The sequence below is a fragment of the Marmota marmota genome, unplaced genomic scaffold (assembly GCF_001458135.2).
Source record: "Marmota marmota marmota unplaced genomic scaffold, marMar, whole genome shotgun sequence".
Classification (NCBI taxonomy): domain Eukaryota; kingdom Metazoa; phylum Chordata; class Mammalia; order Rodentia; family Sciuridae; genus Marmota; species Marmota marmota.
In genome coordinates this window covers 6,784,293-6,804,331 of record NW_025999842.1, presented here as the reverse complement: position 1 = coordinate 6,804,331, position 20,039 = coordinate 6,784,293, and the positions used below count along the sequence as shown (strand labels likewise).

The 20,039-nt window shown below is 36.6% G+C and overlaps 1 long non-coding RNA gene across 2 annotated transcripts in view; it reads left to right on the top strand.

Annotated features, from left to right (window-relative positions):
* LOC125617293 overlaps nt 1–7,774 on the top strand; it is a 64,110-nt gene extending 56,336 nt beyond the window's left edge. The window contains exon 5 of one of the 2 annotated variants that reach the window (XR_007348280.1): nt 2,449–7,774. This is a non-coding gene — a long non-coding RNA (uncharacterized LOC125617293). Of the gene's footprint in view, nt 1–689; nt 761–2,448 lie in introns of those variants that run through there. The other variant, XR_007348281.1, reaches the window with a different exon arrangement.
* The last annotated feature ends 12,265 nt before the right edge of the window (nt 7,775–20,039 follow it).

Below are 20,039 nucleotides of genomic sequence, written 5' to 3'. Positions count from 1 at the left end.
ATTGTATGTTCAAGATACTGTGTTTTTAATAATTTTAAATAAATTTTACTGTATACGTTTTTTAAAAATATTTATTCTTAAGTTTTAGGTAAATACTGTATTCATTTTATCCATGAAGATATTGTTGTTTTTAAGCAGTTTTATAAAAAGGGATCCTTGATTTGCCTTTTTTAAAAGTTCTTAGTTGAAACCAAAGTAGATAGGCAAAAGTTATGGTCTGCTATACATAGCATGGGAGCTGGTTCTCCTGGCTTATAATCTCTGTCTAGCATCCCTCCCAGTGAGTCCTTCAAGATTTATAATTCAGTTTCTCCAGTTACAGAATATGACTGTTATCAAATATCTACCTTGAAGTTTCCTCTCTTCCTTTCAGTGATGTACATTTGCAATACCCAAAGAGGAATCAGACCTTACCTTACCCTGAAGAATAGGATAGCATTATTAAGAGGTCAAGGAAACAAAGCAAGTTTCACTCTTGGTCTACACCTCCTGTTGCGGGAAACTTGCCCAGTCTCTTCAACTTTTACCCTTCCTCTAGCCCCAAGAAGGCCCAACCCCTCTCCTGGAGTGTGATGTACTTGAATGCTGAACCAGTATCTCAATACCCCCTCAGGAACAGACACAGTGCTTGGCATATGATTTAAATGAATTGATTTGATTCATTGGAACTTGTCATTTCTATATAACAGGTAATCCTATCTAATAGACCTGTGCTTCACAAACTGGGCTGCATATTAGAGCCACAGGGGAGATTCAGAAAAGGTTGGTACCTGGATCCACTTCTGGAGATTTTCATTTTTCTGGGGTATAGGCTAGGCATCAAATTTTTTTTAAACATTTCCAGGTGATTATAACGAGCAGCCACAGTCAAAAGCCACTCTAATGTACAGGTGCTTCACAAACTGAGAAATGCTCCAAGCATCCCAGATTTAATGGGTAACTGAAATGTCTTGGTTCATACTCTACAGATTCTTGTTCTCTTTTCTTCTATGGTCCCATTTATTTGCCCATTTTTTTGGAGTAGGTAAAGCAAACTGTTTTATAAATGTTGGTTGATAAATCAATATTTAAATCAATGCAACCTGGTATGCCCCCAAACTTTTAATGGGATACATTTACTTGTACTTTAAGTTGACTTTGAGAAATATTCTTCTAGGAAAACAAATAATTTTACTAGCCTAAAGGACACACAGCACATAATCTGCAACCTTCCTTACTGTTTCTGTTATATAGAGACCTTTGGGAAGACATTTTTGCAAATAAATTGTCAAAATTCTTAAATCATGCTCACTGGGCTTATGCATCAGTGAAGTTAGTCAGCCAGAGGAGAGTGACTGATCCCCTTGCCATGGCTAATGAGATCCTTTGTGTGCTGGCTCCTGCCTACCCTCACCTCCATTCCAATGGATGTCCTCACTTGCCTCTTTTTCCCTTTACTTTGGTGATATTACAGATTATAATCCTAGGAGAAGGTTGTCTGCTACCAGGTAGAGCTTACTTACTACCAGCTCCTTTTACTCTCAGAAGTCATCACCTCATGAACATGTGCAATACTGTGCTAATCCTACTGTACTGGCATTCCTTATTTATGTTTCTATCTCCATCACTAGATTTTTAAGCTTCTTGTAAGAGGATTCCATGACTTATGTACCTCTTGTACCTAACACCAAAATGTACTTTGACCTACTGAAGTGATGGGACTCCAAAATTCATTCCTTTTCCAGACCTTTTCCAGAGGTTGTCCAGAAAAGGTTGGAATCTAGATACCTGGTTTAATCAACAAGAGCCATGGTTTGACTTGAATATCCTAATATTGAATCTGTTTTTTAAAAAAATGAAAGAAAGAATAGAACCACATGAAAAGTGACTGTCTGTGTCTTTGAACACCACCAGTACCTTTAGATTAGACAGAGGGGAGTGAAGGGAAAGTAAAGGTATGGGAGTAGGAATGACAGTAGAATGAATAGAACACTATTACCCTATGTGTATATGTGATTACACAACTGGTATAACTCTACATCATGTACAACTAGATGAATGAGAAGTTATGCTCCATGTATGTATGATGTGTCAAAATGCATTCTACTGTCATATATAACTAATTTGAACAAATTAAAAAAAAACACCATCAGTAATGTTAAGAAGTTACTTTATGTTATAAAGTTTGGCACTGCTTAAACACTTTCTTAGAGGAGAGACACTAAAGTATCATTTGTACCAACAAGCAGCTATTTGTTGGAGACTGCTAATGGACCACCAAAACTATTTTCTCTTCTTCCTGGGCAGGTAGTAAGACTATGCTTTCCAATGTTTTGCAGTTTGATGTGATCACATGATGCTAGCCATTGATCTATAATTAGAAGGGACAGGAGCCCCTTCCAGTTCTGACCCAGAAAAGCCTCCCATACACAATACAACAATAACACTTTTTCTTTCCTCTTCCACCAGCTTCAGGCCAAGTCTTGAAGTTAGGCAGAGCCACAGATGGAAAAAAAAAACACATCACTGAAACATCATGGAGGAAAGCTGCCATGGAACTTCACGTGAGTGTGAGCAAGTGCTAGACTTTCACAGTATTGAGCAACTGAGATGTGGGGTCTATGTGACAGTGCCAATAAAACCCAGCCCTGGTACCATTTTCTGATTGTTGTCTTCACAACATTGATGTGGAAACAGATGCTGACGCTGCCACTGTCATCAAGGAGAATCAGCTTCTGGAACCTTTATGACTCCTTCTCTGGAAACTGGTTAATCACTCAGGAGATATCTCCACCAGAAGCTCTTCCCACTCCCTGAACCCTTGCCCTGCCCCATCAGTGAAAACTTTGAGCATCCACTATGTGTATACTGTGCTATGTGCTCCCTCATACATCTCATCTCAAACACTACAGAAACCCGTCTGGCAGGTATTGTGACCCTCTTTCAGCAGGAGGAGAGACTGAACACTCACATAAGTCTACCAGCTGGTAAGTGGCCGAATCTAGATTGAAATCCCCTCTTGGGACTGTGAAGTCAGTGATGGTCCAGCTCTCACCATGGTGTCTCCTGCCCTGACCCATACTTATCTGTCTCCCTGCTCCCACCTTAGGATGTTCCTTGCAATGACCGTTTCTGGGAAGGGCAATGTGGGAGTCTCTCCTTGAGGGAAGCCAAGTCTTTTCACTGAAACCAGAGTGGGTGGAGGATGTGTAACTGGCCTCTGCATTTAAAACTTGGAACACATTTTTTCCGTGGAAAAAATATTATGCAGAGATGTTCCATTTTTCAAAAACGTATGCAAAAGCACTTTGTAAACCATGAAGAAGTCTATAATATGCCTATAAGGAATTACTATTCTGCAGTACATTAGCACTGTAATTCTGACACATTGTGGATTAAATAGCCTTTTGTGAAGTAGTTTGAGAATTTAACCACTGAGTGTTACATTGTCTCAAAGGAAAAATACATTCCAATAGCCAAACAACTGACTTACAACAGATTTTTGGAACCAAATCCATTCATAACTGAGAACTGCCTGGATTAACATGAAGAGGACACATCATCACCATCTTCATCAAGTATTATTTATGAAGGGCAGTGCATGGGGTGAGGGCTTCAGGGTGAAAGAAAAAAGAAGGGAAGTGTTAATCTAATTTTTAATGGCTACAATTCCACATCCCTGCTTGTGAATGAGCTCAAGCTGTTCCAAAACATCCCTCTCATTTTTTCTCTTCACTTCCTTCCCCATTTTTACTTATCTTTTCCTCTCCTATGGTTGTTACTCTTTTTTGGCCATTCCTCTTTGTCTGTCTTCCTTATTTACTCAGTATGCATTCTTATATTAGACACATTCTTTTCAGGGACTGGTTATATTCTCAGAGTCTGGGACTGAGGGAGTCTTATCCTTTCCTCTGCCACAGCTGTATGACATTCATTTCTTCTTTTCTGAGTCATTCTAAAATTGTCCAAACCAGTTTCCTGACCTCTGCTTACCCTGACTGTCATCCAGTGAATATATAAGATCAATTTTCTTTGGGGATAACATGTTGTGACTACTTATAGTTTTTGCCTCACAAAATATTATAATTCCTCACATTGCATTTGGAGATGCTACAGAACCTTTATCTCTAGCCCATTCCTACACAAAGCTTTTTTCCTTGTATTATCTTAAGTCAAATTGAACTGCATGTTATTCCCCAAATATACTTCCTTCCTTATCCCTTTGCTATTCTGTCTTCCTCTACAGTGCTCTGCAAGTCACCAGTATGAAATTCTGTGTGTCCTTCAATACTCTCCCTAAAGGCTACTTACTTGCAGTGGGATCCATATATCCCCTCATATATGAATCCTTAATTGCTTTTCAAAAAATATTTATTTAACTCCTTTTATATATTAGGCATATGCTGGACACTTTTTATACAGAATTCTATTTAGTGTTTGTAATATCCCTGTAAAGTAACTGCAATTTCCCCACTATTCCTATATGGAAACCAAGAGTTAAAGGACGCGCTCTAGGTCAGGAAGTAGAAGAGGCCAGAATTTGAACTGACACACATCTGGATGGCAAAACCCATTTGTCTCTTTCTACCACTTTCTCTCTTTCTATCACTCCCTCCTTCACTATTTCTCTTAAAGTAAAAGATTTGAAATGCAGTATATGGGCTATTGATGTGTACTATTGATTTCATAGATACTTTTAGGTCAGAAAATTCATCCTAATCATCTTTGCATACTAGCCTACTCTCATGCTTTGAATAGTCAAAAGTTAATGTGACATTGATGTAAAAGTGCCCCTTCAGGCACGTCACTGAGGAAGTTAAATTAACAAGTACCTATCTTGTTACCATGTGCAACTAACTCACTAGTAAACAACCAAGGAATCTTATATCCACAGACACCATAATTAGGACAATCCATATGGGATTCTTACAGTATAATGCTCTGAACAAATTCTGAACTGAACAGAAACTAGAGTTGGCTTTTAGTGTTTGCTCCTGGGGAAATTTGAAAAGAATAAGATATTTAGTGTCAGCAAATCCTGGAAATGCTTTGTTTATTTGTTTAGATATTCAAAGTGAGCCATTTGCCAAGTCTGCAGAACCAAGTACAAGACTGAGACACAAACAAGTGTTTCTTCTCAGCCAATAATAGTTCTAATACCATCTGGAAACCTACACCAGTTAAGAAAGAAACAAATGTGCCTTTCTTTTTTATTTCCTATGAAGACCTCAAAGCTTGTAAATCTGGGATCTGCTGGGTGAGGAAAAGAGAGTTCCAAAGATGGGGCGCTCCATTAAACTCAAGCCCCCTGGCAACTGGGACTTCAGATCATAGAGACAATCAGAGATCATGTTTATTCTGATCTCCATGGACCAAAAGTTGCTCCTAACTCTGAAAGAGTTTCATTGTGATCCAATTTAGAGTTCAGTTCAACCCTGTAAATTACTGTGATATTTTTATTGATATCATGAAAATGTACCCTTGCTTCTCTATTGTCACAAAAGCATGTTGTTGAAACACTTAAAATGCCTTGGCACACTTTAAAAGTGCTTTTTACATAGGAGACACAAAATTAATGGTGCACTTCAGTCAACACATCCTGCACAATGCTTTCTTTCCCCTTCCTCAAAGCTGTAGGACAAAACAAAGTGGGTCCACCAGAGACCACTGAACATTTCTCTGATGGTAATAACATCTGGTTTGTAAGCAATGGAAGTCAGTGTTACAGTCTCCCCTCTCATATCCTAATGTATACATGAACAGCATTAAGCTAGTTTCATCATCAGATTTCACTTTTCAGTGAAGTTTTAATTACTAATCCTTATCATGTTATTTCTATGAGGGAGCTGGTAGTTTACCTCCCATTTCTGACTTTCCAGATCCTTCTCTTGGCGGGCCCTAGCCTACTCCTTTCCCCTCCTCCTCTTTTCATGCCCTATTCAGAGTCCTTCAGATTCAATGTGCCTGCTCAGCACTTCACCAGCAGCATTATTTGGACCCTGTATTATCCTAATCACACAGCAGTTTCCAGCCATCAAGTACATAATCTCAGTTGCACATTAGCCTGGAAATGGGCTTTCCCCCCTTTAGTTATCTTATCCACAAACATGTGCAAATATTACCTCATTTCATCCTTGTGCTGGTGCCAGAGATTAACCCCAAAACTGTCATGATAAATGTACCATTTAAAAAATAGTCAGTTTCCTCAAACCTTATTTTGTCAGTCTTGTTTCAAATTCATCTCCTGTTATGACGTGGCTACTAGAACTTGTCATCTTTTATACTGTTTCACTTCCAAACATTGGAGCCAAATATGATGTCATATGTTCTAGTAGCACAGCACTTATCTAAAGGAAAAAGCTTACTCAGAGCTTTTACTAATGTTTTTATTTGTTATAATAACACACAGCGCAAGTTGGAAAACATATTTTTAAAGGAAACCAATGAGACAGGCTTTAATCTTTAAATATGAAAAGGATTGTTTGAGGACTTCAAAAGGAAGAAAAGTTATCTTCCTCAGACCAAGAAAACAGTGATTGGCAGACGTTTTATTCATCAGCCTTTAATACTGGCAAAATCAATCAGTCAAGTAGCATCATGCAGGTGTTATAGAAATGTTAAAAAGTGAAAGATTTTGTTTCTATCCAAAATCACTTCACACTTATATTTTTTAAAAAGGAAAATAAAACAACATTAAAATTTTCCTATTTCCTAATTAGCATCAGTGGCATCATATTTGAATGGCATGAATGGAAGATGATATCATGGACATGTAATGGGTTTGGACACAGAAGACCAGGGCATGGACTGAAAAAGTGACCCTGACAAATCTCTCCCTCATTTATTAAGATAATCTGTTCTACCTCAAAGTGCTTGGGGACCACCAAATAATTTATGTGAAAATGCTTTGAAATAAAAAAAAGTTCTATACAAATATATGGTATCATCTCTGTCAGTTTTTCATCCCTACTCTTAACTTGTTTAAAGTTATCAGGGTTGGCACTCTGCACTGCATTTGCACTCTATATATACTTCTTTCCCAGCACTGATCACACTTGCTGTAATTATACCTATACCATGGTTCTTCCAACTAACTTGCAAGCTTTTGAGAATCGATCTCCAGATTCAGGACAGCTCTGATGCATATGTCTGTTGAATAATTTGCTTGCTAAATGAATACATACATGAGGTCCCCAATTTTTCACTAATTCATGCCCATTTTCCTTTTTTTCCCCTGATAGCCTACACTTCTTGCCTTTGCTTTATTACTATATTGTCTGCACAGAATAATGTAAATTATTATCTGCCTCAGTTAAGATGAAAGAATTCATACCATAATTGAAGTTACTGCAACAAGAAATTTCTCTCAAATCTTAGTAATTAATCTCTAAAATTCATGCAATTTTTTAATTAAATCTATAATACAATTAAACTTATCTTAACAAAAATGATATTCTTTTCCTAAATACTTGAGTAAAATTGATATCCCAGAAAAACGGGCCAGATTTGTCTTATATATTGAAAAGCCCAATAGACATAATAATTGACTCAAAGACACTGAAATACTCTATATTAAGAGTTTTAATTATATTAAAATTAAAGAAGAATTTGATCTCATGAATAAAGGCAATTTAATGGCCTATTGTAAGCATACCATTTCTTCCAAATGCTGAGCTAAAAAGTCCAGAGAACATCCCCCATTATATCTGGATTTTGAAGGATATGACATATTTCAGGTAAGCAACTTTTCTTTTTAAATCATCCAAGAACATATTTTTTAACACTTGTCTTTTTAACAAGTGATATATGTGTATATATATATATATATATATATATATATATATATATTTATTTTAACAATTGTCTATTGTTAGGCCTCAAAATAATATTCTTTTAAGTTTCCAAGATGCTTCTACTGTGAAGCCAGAGAATTTTCTGAAGTATTCTCAAGACTGAGATGCACAAGACATGATATAACTGAAGATCCGAGGAATGAGGAACAAGTATTATCTTCTAGAAGCTAAACTCCCAAAGAGGAATCCAAAGTAGGACCTAACTCTGGTATCAGAATTCAGATGTCTCACTTCAAGTGGCAGAATGGTTCTCAGACAGACTTCAATACCTCATTATGGTTTTTGACATAACCAAAGCAAGAATAAGTCAAAAAGAGGTGATGATATTCAATGGAGGCACGGAAAAGAAAAACAGAAAAATTACTACTGGCAGAATGGCTATGGCATCGTTCAGGGAGAACTGTTCTGTCCTCTAAATACACCCTCTTGTGGCAAAGGCACCACCCTAGGGTAAGACAGTGTGAGACAGGGGTTATATGTCATTTAACCTTTCTGATCTTTTATAGCCTCATCTGTAAAACAGTTTTAAAATACATGAACATAAATCCATGAAAATTAGCACAATGCCTGGCATGTAGTAAAAGTTCAATAATAGTGGCTGTTATTATGATTATTATTACTATTGGTTATTATAGCTGTTGATGACACAACTATTGAAATTATTCAATTCTCACTTTATCCTTTGTTCTCATGCTTACAAAGCAACTTTGTAATTATAATTTTGTTTCCCATAAAAAATGTGTCTGTTGGGAAAGAAAGTAATGAGTGGTGACAGAAATGGCTGCTCTCTAAACAAGCTCTTGTTTCTCATAATAAACTAATAAATTGGAATTATTATTCTTATATATGTCTTTTGTGAATTGGATTGATGATTTTCCTGAAATAAAATTACTGTATGCCTTTTAACATCAAATGTTTTGCTGTAATGTTGGAACCAGTCCCTGGGATACAGAAACCCTACCAAGGATTTCCAATGGTAAAATACCATTTGACCTGTTTCAGGCAGTGACCCTTTCTCTAATTGCCTACTTCTTAAAACTGAAGCACAGGGCCTTAAATTTTTTGTGCTTTTCTTTTTTAAAAAATTGGATGATCAGATTTCTCACTGATAAATGTAAATGTTAGGCGTGGATTAAATAAATACAAAAGTACTTTGTAAACTGCAAAACAGTGTTAGATGATGTTTATTTATTCAAGGCATTTAATAAATACTTTTGAGTGTTTATCACATGTTCTAGTCACTATCCTAGACATTGAACAGAATGTTAATAGAGCACTTGACCTCACTAAGTGATCTAAGTACTGTGAAGAAAAATGAAGTAAGGGGAATTCAGAGTGATGGAGTGAGAAAACCGACTGATGTGATCTGATCATTTGATAAGAGATTTGGAAGAAGCAAAAGAGAGAGGGAGAGAAAGAATGCACATTAAACAGATAACTATGAGAACAAAGGGAATGACTTGTGCCAAGGACCATGCTTAGGAAAAGTTCAAAGCAAGATTTACCTATAATCTAGAGAAAAAAGCTATATCATTTTGAACATTTTATGGCAGTAGGGCACCATAGAAGCAACCAGGAAAAGAACTGAGACAATGATAAGGGAACTCACAAGCTGGGAATGTGACTGATGGCCCCACTTACTGAATCTTAGGAAGCCACCATGGTTGAAGAAAGATGGTACATAGGACAGAGCAATAGATCTTTCTTTAATCTTTCTTTCTCCTTTCTCACAATCAATGTCAAAGCTGTTCCAGTGACTACAGGACACCCACACTAGGGAGGTAAAAACTGGAAAATCAGGAGAAGTGGTACAAATAGTTCCAAGTAAGATGGAAGAAAGGGCCCCCAAGGAAGGAAATGCCAACTGATTGTCACAAAGAGAAAAGAGAATTCTTGGCTAATAGGCTTCAGGGTAGCTGTTCCTTAGTGGATGTTCATTTATATGGATACAAGTTGTAGACTATCTAAATTATGAAATTTGAGGGGTTTTGTAGAATTTTTTTCAGGAAGGTGGAATTCTGACAAATCAGTCTTTAATTCTACCTTGGTGTGTTTTTATCTGTGCCCTTAGAAACACAATCAACATTTTCTTGTCTCCATGGAGAATTACTTACAGAATTTGCTTTGTGAACCTCAGTACCTATTTTAGTCTGTTTTCCATTGTTAAAACATAATATTTGAGGCTGGGTAACTTATCCAGGATAGAGATACATTTAGTTAACAGTTTTGGAGGTTGAAATTTCAAACAGCCCAGCATGGCTCTGGCTTTGAGAGACCCTCGTGGTAAATGGCATTATCGTGGGAACACATGCAAGAGATCAGATGGTGAGACAGGAAGCCAAGGACTGGGAAGGGTCAGTCTTCTGTTCCTTTATAACAATTTTCTCTCAAGAACTAACCAGGATCCAGCAAAACTACCTTAATCCCTTCTGGAGGCAGTATCTACAATGACCTAATGTCCTCCCACTAGGCCCCACCCCTCAAAGGTATCACCACCTCTTAACCTCACCACACTGGAAAACATACCACATCCAACCCATATCAGTAACTATTTATGAATGATGTGTGAACCATTGAAATATTTTCTCTAGAAATGTCATTGAATATATTTTGTTATGCTTCATATCTTTTAATATGTTTCATATGTTAAGAAATATCTAAAGGATCCCATGTATTCTACATATTTATTTTATGTATTATTCCCAGAATTTTGTTATTTTAACTTTTCTACATGCAAAGTGCTATGGATGAGACGTTAGGTGACTCCCAAAAGCTTATGTATGAGACAATGCAAGAATTTTCAGAAGAGAAATGATTGAGTTATGAGATCCTAAACCTAATCACTGGAATAATCCACTAATATGGATTAACTATATGTTAACTGTAGGCAGGTAGGGTGTGGCAGCAGGGGACTGGTCACTGATGCTTGCCTTTGGGGTTTACATTTTGTCCCTGGTGAGTGGAGCTCTACTTCCCTGCTTCCTGTTGCCATGTCCTGAGCTGCTTTCTTCCATTATGCCCTTCTGCCATGATGTTATGCCTTACAGTGGGCCCAGAGTTATGGAGATAGTCATCTGGGACTGAGATCTCTGAAACCATGAGCCAAAATAAACTTTCCTCCTCTCATTGTTGTCAGATTTTTTGGTCAAAGTGACAAGAAAACTGGTTAAAACACAAAGGAAGTGAATATCTCTGTTAATACAAGGTTAAGATTTTAGAGCTGGCCATGGCAGGCTCCTGGCTCTCTATCACCAAGAAGCCAGATTCCTATTACTTCATTTATGAACATTTGTTGGATTCAAATTGTAGATAAAGTTACAGTAACTTTACCTTCTATGAAAGGAAAGGCTAGGCACTCAATAAATGAGATAATTCCTCCTACGAAAGAAAATTGGACCTGCAAACTTTATGGTGTCCACAAATTTGGAAAATACTGCAAACTTGGGGAAGCTATATTTTGACAGCGTATTTATGTGTATTCACAAAACAATATGAAGAGTGGCTCTAAGGATATATTTCACTCTGTTTGATCATTATCACTCTTCAAATTGGTAAGAAGTTTTATAATATAAAAATATTACATCTGTGTGGATGATGAATAAAATTTTATTTCTATAAGACTGAAACATGAAGAGCCTGAAATATGTTGCCTTTTATCTTTAACTTACTGCCACAAGAACGAGTTATGTTTACTGCACTGAACTTTACTTGTAGCTTCTTATGTAGTTCGATCTGAAGAGATAAAGTTAGAACTAGAGGAAAGAATATTTCTGAGAGTATGGATTTTTACTTCCTGTGAAGCATTCTATTCTCATACACTTTGGTGACCTTATGGAAATGGGAACCATGAAAATATTTTCTGTCTTGGAGGTTAATCTATAGTTCACTTTCTCCAGTGTGCTCCACCAAAGACCAGATGGGATTCTAAAATGAACTAGGTTCTAACTACAGAGCACCCTTGTAGCCTGAGGCAGGAGAAGGCATTACAAATATGTGTGCTATGTGGAAGTCCCAGCGGGATTTCCACAAAGAGTCTGTCTGAAGGCGCATGTCCACTCTGGGAAGCCAACCACTCCAAAGTTCTCAATTCATTCTGAGACTGACCTTGCAGCATGGGTAAGGAGGCCAATTTGAACCATGTGTACAAGCTACAGTTCAGAGCAGACTGCAGTGCCCTTGCCACACTGCCTTCTGGTCATGATCCCAGACCTGCCCAGCGTGTAGGACACGCTGTCTAAAGGCGTTGACTTAGCCTTCTAGCAAAAGCATACTTGTGATAGGGAAAACATGAGCTTTGGCATCACTTAGTGATGGATTGAATTCATGCTCTACCACATCCCAGCTGCATGACTTCAGGCAGTTTACTGAATCTCTGAGTCTCCAATATATTCATTTGTAAAAAGGGGATAACTATGCCTAACTTAGAGGATATTACAAATATTGAGTAAGATAATAGAGTAGTATAGGGAAGCAATCTAGTATAATGGTTAAGAGCTATACATTCTTTCAGCTTTAGTTTCCTCATCTGTAAAATGGGAATAACAAGACTCTTTCCTAATAGGGTCCTTTTGAAAATTCAGTGAGTTAATATACGTAAAAGGCTTCAGCCAGTTTGGTACATTAAATGCCCAGTAAATGTTCATATTACTGGATAATGCTTATAAAATATTTAGCAACATGTTGTGATAAATTTGGAGTTCAAATATGGAAATCTGACTACTCTTTCATTTTCTTCTTAAACATAGTACAAAGGGAAAAATTGATTTTTTTCTATTGTAATAGAGACAAAATAAGAATGCATGCTGTCCACAAAACCATTTTTCAAATGTCCTAAAACTTTTTAAACTGTTTAGATTGTTTGTACCAAATTCAGTATATATTAATTCCACAAATTTTCTGAGAATACAAAGCAAAGTTTGAGTTATGTCTATTCAGTAAACTAACGAAAACACAAACAGAGAGAATCAGACCAGAATCAAAGATGTATAATAAAAGAATTTGGCAATCTCTACCAAAAGATGTCCTGGTACTTAACAAGAAAAAAAATTAGTCACCAAATAAAAGATTTGTATAGTATTTTATGCAAAACGGTGATTTTCATGCTGCAGCCAGGATACTTTAAAAAGGAGAAAGCCCAATTGTACACACAACCATGAAAATGATTCCAGGTGCAATGAGCCCTCAAGATTTATAAAACTCAGCTCTTAATTTATTTCCTTTAATCCACATGATTTTCCCCTGCTTCTCAATTGCCAGCCACATGTTTTTCAATGGCACCAAACTTCCAAATTAGATGTTCTGAGTGTATTTACTGAGTGTCCAACAGAAAAAGCAGTGAGCATTTTTAATAAAAATTTCTTGTGACATTTCCATAGAGGAAAAGTAAGCACTTAATGCCAAATCTTGGTCTGCGGCATGAGACTATCTAATATGCACATAGTTATTAGAAAACAAGGTTTTCAAACTGTGGTGTTAATTTCATTGCCTGTGTTTTAGACCACAGTCAGAAACAGCACTGGAACTCCTAAGTTGCTGTCTTGGGGTATAACACAGGGCACATGGAATGAAGGCAACTACATAATACGAAAACACATTGCCATTCCATATAAAAACATCCTGTGAAAAATGATAATATATCATCCAGTGGGCAATCTATATAGCAAGGAAAATCAATGTGAATCTGTGCAGATGGCCACAAGGAAAGGAAGGCAAGTCTCAATGAACAAAAGCTCAAACTATGTTACTAAAAATGCATCTTTTGATAGATAGATAGATAGAACCATTTTATTTATCAAAATTCTCCTTTTACACTTGCCTGATTTTGCATCCTTTCATGCAAAAAAAAAAAAAAAGAACAATTTCTTGTAACCAATTAAGGACACAGAGATAACTATGAAAACATAATAATTCCTATTACAACTGTTTTAAATCATATAAATAGAAAATAAACTGTGTGAAAGCTCAACCAAGTTAACACAATGCTGTCCTTTTTGAGGTCTGAGTAGGAATTCCTTAGACTGGAAACATATTTGTGAGTTTCAAATGAAAAGCAATACAATGAATTTTCCTCTTTAAATATTGGATATTAATTTATAACATCCTTCTTTAAAATAGCAAAATCCATTTAATCTCTACCATCAGTTACCACTGAAAATTCCAGAAAAAGCCATTTTGTTACCTTCTTTGTGATGTGTTAGAGCCTTCGGAAATGCAAGCAACAGTCATTTCTCATTGCGTAACCTACGATGATAATTTATTTTTAGGAAAGAACATTCATCTTAGCACCTTTTCACACACTGTGTATGTGGTGTCCATGTCAACATCAGACAAAGCAAACAGGGCTCAGGAGCAGAGGTTCAGTGAGAGATAAATCATGTCGGCAGCAGCACACATAACACTCCCTATTCTTCAGGCATGTTAGTGACTTGCTATTGTCTTTATCTTTGCCATAGCTCAAGATTTTTTTCCCCTCTCTTTTCTTTTTAATAAGATTGCCAGCGTTTTGATGTCATGTGTTTTGCCTTATTCCACCATTTGGAGTACAGGTGTGCCACTGTGTTTTTGATGGAGTGTTGCTATTCCAGAGAGCTCCATCCAAAACACAACCCCACACATGGAATCCAAACCTGAAGATGAGTCACCCTCATGTTTGCTCTGATACTTAAGAGAATGCCTTCCTACCTCTACAGAATACAGAATTAGTAACATACACAATAGTTAAAAAATAATCCTGAACTTTAAAAGACCTCAATTTTTTTTCCCTAGAAATATCCAAGGAAGAATTTTTCTGTGTGCATCCTACTAAAGTTACAGTCAGTGTTGTCAGACTGCAAAGTCTCCCTTAGCTAATGAACCACCTTACATGTGCTTTACACCTCCTCTAAAATGGGAACATTCCACAATACTAGTTAAATTAGTTTCTAAGAACAAGAAGCTTGAGAGAATTGCTTGCCATGAAAATATTCCCTAAAAGGCCGGTCAAGACCCTGTCAAACACACAACAAAATTCATATTTCTTTGAAAATGTTTCAGTTTGTAACACATTAAAGAAATGCCACTTTCAAAAAGCTTGCAACAACAAAGGGAACAGCCCGGTTTAGGGGCTTAATCTGGGGATTATTTTCAAGGCTCACTTTGGAGAGAGTCTTTGCTCTGTGGAAGACTTGTGTCTGCTGTTGCTTATTTCTTGAACCACTGCAGTTAAAAGGTGATTAGTGAAAAAGATGCTGAAAGAAAGGGAGTAAGTGGAAGGACAGGTGTCATATTCTTTGTACTCCCATTTAGTGCTCACACAGCCAGTTCCATGATGGCGAATGTGGCACTATGTGGGTGGCTGCCTGACTTCAAATGCTTAGCTGCTCAGGCTCCCAGGGCACTGACAGACTGTCTCCTCCACTTCAGAACTCTCAAATGATGAGTCTCTGACCCTTTAAATAAAAAGGCCTGAGCACCATATGGTGATTTTTTAAAGCGCTATCTAAAGATATGAAGAGTTTATGAAGCACACTCAGACGTCACTCCGCTGCATGGGGTCAGTTCATTCTATTGTTTTTGTCATGAGAAAACACCTTTTCGGTCTGTATTCTTTAATAAAAAGCATAGCCTCAGACTAATAGGAGTTTAAAGCTGGGGGAAGTGTGGCTAATAAACCATCTAACCCAAACTTCTTAGAGGATCAGAAATATAATGTGTGAAAATACTTAATAAACTGAAAAATTCTCCCCCAAAGTAATGTATTTGATTTTGAAGAAAGGGAAATCGATGACTAGAAAGTTGTAATTTTTCTATTACACCTTGGATTGATAAGTCGCTAATCAATTTTAATGCTTTCATAAAAGTTTTCATTATGAAGTTCATATAATGTTTAGAATTAGTTTTTGAGTTCTGTCACTTCTATTTTGAATGCATATTTTCAATTAGGAATTCAGGACTCAGGGCTGGGGTTGTAGCTCAGTGGTAGAGCATTTGCCTAGCATGTGTGAGGCAATGGATTTGGTTCTCAGCACTGCATACAAAAAATAAATTTAAAAAATAAATGTCCATTGACAACTAAAAAAATGTTTAAAATATTTTTAAAAAATAAGAAATTCATGAATTAGTGCAAATAGTTAATCTTACCATTTGTACATGATGAAAGGTTGTCAACCACATGTACTTGAGTCAAGTGATTTACGCAGCCAATACTATACATTTTCTAGGACAGACAGACACCTTATGTCAAGATGTTTTTCCTTAGTTAAAAATGAGAGTGCACTATAAAATGTTATATACTATTTTTAAACCAGAACTCTCCCAAAGTCTTTGTCTAGCAATACCTGCAATTCAAAAAGCACAAAGGTGGCTTTCCCAGCATGTGACCATCTGATTTCCATGTCTGATTTTGAGGATCCCTAGTTTGATAGAGCCACAGTGGTGCTGAGAAGCAAAGTGCCAGCTCCTTTTCCCAAGTGGCATTGCTCAAGGAGGCATAGGAAAGGAAGTTGGTCTCAGACCAGGTGCTTGATAGAACCATGGTAGGGAAGCCATAAAACATCTCTATCCTCACACTTGGGTCCTCTCAGGGGATCTCTCAGGTTTGTATGGTGGAGGTGAAATAATCATTCATTAAATCCAGATGACCCACAGAATCCTCAACAGTCACAGAACCTGGGACTTATACCAAATGCTACTTGTACCACAGGAAACAGCTCCAGGAGATCTGGTAACAAGTGGAATCTGGTAGGGTCATGGGACCTGCTAGGGTGTTAACTGAGCCCACCATACTCTCTCACTCTCTTCCTACATGCCCTGAATGTCTCCCACCCTTTTGTACAGACTGTAGGATTCCTTGGCCTAAACACACCCCAGTTCATCCATGGTGCCTATCAGCTTCTCATGACATATTAAGAACTGGGTTGTTGATAAGAGAAAAGTTGAAAAACTCAAAGAGGAAAAAAGGAAGGATGTTTACCAAGGTTAACTTTACTCAAACCTAAGAAGCTGTTATAATTCAGCTCTTTGTAGCTTCTCCACAGTTTTAACCATGGACATTGGCAATATAGAAGAAAATGGGTAAGAATATGGAGTGATTTTCAAGTTACCAAATGAATGTGAAATGTAAGACAATCCCCACATTTTCAACAGTGAAGCTGAAATACAGGATACTTAAGTGACTCCCAAAGCATTGGAGATGCCAGATGTCCACTATCTTATATTTCAGTACCCACTCCCCTTTTTGTTTTTGTTTGTTTGTTTGCAATGTGGTAATGCTGGAATTTTATAAAGTCACTTATTGGAGCTTTGTCAGAAGCTATTGACGACACCTGCCAGAAGCACATCGGCCAACCCTCCCTACCTGGTTAGACTTTGCCTGGTATTTGCAGAGTTAAAATGTGACACATTGATCCCAAAAAACAGTGGCAGAAGTGGAATAACTTTTATTTATTAGCCCTACCTGAGGGAGAATATCTACCAACATGTTTACTCCTATGATTCTCTTTCATTTTAATAGCTGAGGGAAAGCCTGCAGCAAGTTCCTTCAGTATCAATCTGGAGAATTTTAAAGAAATATTCATTTTTCTAACTTAAAGTTTGTCCTGAGTTACCTTCTAATCTCATAAGAGGGATGAAAACTGGTTAATATAGAGCACAAATGCTACCAGAGAGTGAATATCTCTCTCAGTGTGGTGCTTAGAATAAACATACATTCACATACTGTTTATTATACTTCAGAAATTAAAGAAAAAAGTTTAGCGTGGGGAAAATTTTTGTAGCTGTATTTAGAGAGTGACCTGAGATGTGGGAAAGTTGTCTATTGCTTATGTTATTTTTTTCACCCACTTTTGAATTCTTTGAGGCTCCATTTCCCCTGAGTTAACAGAGATTGCCACCCACCTTGGTTCTTCCTGCCTCTGCCCCAACAGAACCTCTTTGTTGTTTTATCTAATCAAATTCAGAGGCCCTGCTATGGTTGGCCCGCTTAGACTTTTCAAGGAGGTTATATTTCTTATTTCCCAGGCTTCAGAAGAACTAAAAATAACTGGGTGAAAATCTGAAAGGCAAAACTGCTCTATCCACCAGCATTATAAAGAGATAGGATCAGGCTTAACCAAAAGGGAGCATGTCTCTGTTCTTCCATAACAATTAAAGCAAACTTGTATCTGATACCAGTTTGGTGGCTACAGTGTTGGTTTGTTTCATATCCGTATTTAATGCATTTATTTTTCCTTATTTCAATCCCCTAAAAATATCCATATTAACACCTATCCTTCCCTATCTGAAGGATGAAACTGCCCTTAAGTCATATTGGCCTTTTCCTCTGTGCATTTGATGTTTTAAATTAAAAAAAAAATTGTAAATTTTAAATGGCACCAATAGAACATGTTCTATTCAAATGGCCACTACCACTGTTTGAATAAATTGCAGCCACTTTGTTTTCATCTCATGTTGATTCTTTTGCCATTCAATATAGAATCACATCCAGAAACTTGAACAGCATTATGTCCCTAAGACTCTTTATGAAGGATTTTCTAATCAAGACAAACAATCTTCTTTTCATGAGGCTCTGCTGGCAGAGACATCCAACTCTGTGTTTTCTAAAGATGGATAATGCCCATGAAACATGGGTGAAGGAACATCTGTCATACATGAAAGATAAAACATATCTGGCTTTGCTTTTTCATGTCTTATTTTTTAGAGCCATAAAAAATTAAGAGACTAAGTTAGGGGAAAAAGTTCAAAAAAGGAGTTTGTACCATTAACTTTGCTAGGGCGTCAGAGGAGATATAGGATTTCAGTTCTGAACTTACAAATATGTGAAACTAGAGATTATGAAAATAAATATTTAGCCGTATTCCTAGTTGTCTTTTGTAAAGGTTAACAGTTTCATACTGAATTAAAAGTAAACAAACAGTGGTGAATGAAGAACTTTGTTCCAACTGCTTTCTCTGTCATGTTCACAGTGATAATTCTGTTTTACAAAACTAAGCACTGAAAACAGATAAAAGACTCTCCAGGATAGTAATAAAAAGCACCATTGTTATTAGAAAGGATGTACATACAATGTGCAAGTTTTTATAAGTCATCTTAAATATAACATGAACATATGTATGTAACATATAAATAGCAAGCTCATCATCAAGTTTGCCAAAGTGTTTCCCATATCTGAGCTAAACCCCAATTAATAAGTCAGAATAATAAAACAGACTTAAGTAGAGGGTGGAAGAATGATGAGTAAGACTTCTGAGTGCATAGGAGTAGAAAGGGTATCATTTCCAACATCTTTTGAGCTTCTCACACTGGATGGCTAAACCATTGGTAGAGATTCTGTATTCTCCATGTGGTATTGCAAATATTTCTTCAATGTTGACCACTTTTAAGCTCCATTAGAACAAGGATGATCTCCAAATAGTCATAGCTCTCCTACAAGACCTATCCATTGCTCTCCTACAATAGGTCCTCCTAACACTGGTTGAATAGATGAGTGAAGGGATGAATGTATGAACTGTCTGAGTAGATATGGCCTCATTTCCATGATGTTTTAAGTAAGAAACATGAAAATATGCAAAACTCTTTGTTAGCATTGACAGCATTTCACTTTCTCTCTTAAGTATTTTTCTAATTTAAAACTTTGCAAACAATAAAATGAAAATTAAAGCCATTATGTGCAATTACAAAGCACTCTGTTACTAAATAGTTATTCCAGGCAAAATTTTGCAAGAAAGAAAGAAAGAAAGAGAGAAAGAGATTAGGAATGAATCCCTTTGAGAAACTTTTTTGGGTACACTGTAAGTGGGATAAAGAGAATAGCAAATGATGAAAAAAAAAAAAAAGGTCCAAGCAACTGAAAAACTAAACACTAAAAATGGCCAACATCTTCATTATTTTTCCTGGTCCAATAACCCTAGTCTTATTTTCATTCCAAAGGCTCATATTGCTGGAAAAAAAATGCTTTTAAATTATAAGAGTTTGTTTCAACCATACTAGGCATTTGGGGACCAAAAAAATAAAGCATAAACACTTTTGCAAAATATTTCTATAGGTCCACATTTGTGCACAGATTATTAGTTAGGAATATTTTTAAAATATTTTATGCAGTTCAAGGCACTTTGAAATGGAATCTTACATACAAAAATATTTTTAAACAGTTCATCTCAATAATATAGAAAATATAAAGTTCCCCAAGCATACTAAATTATTTCATATGTTCAAAAATCTCTCTAATATGTA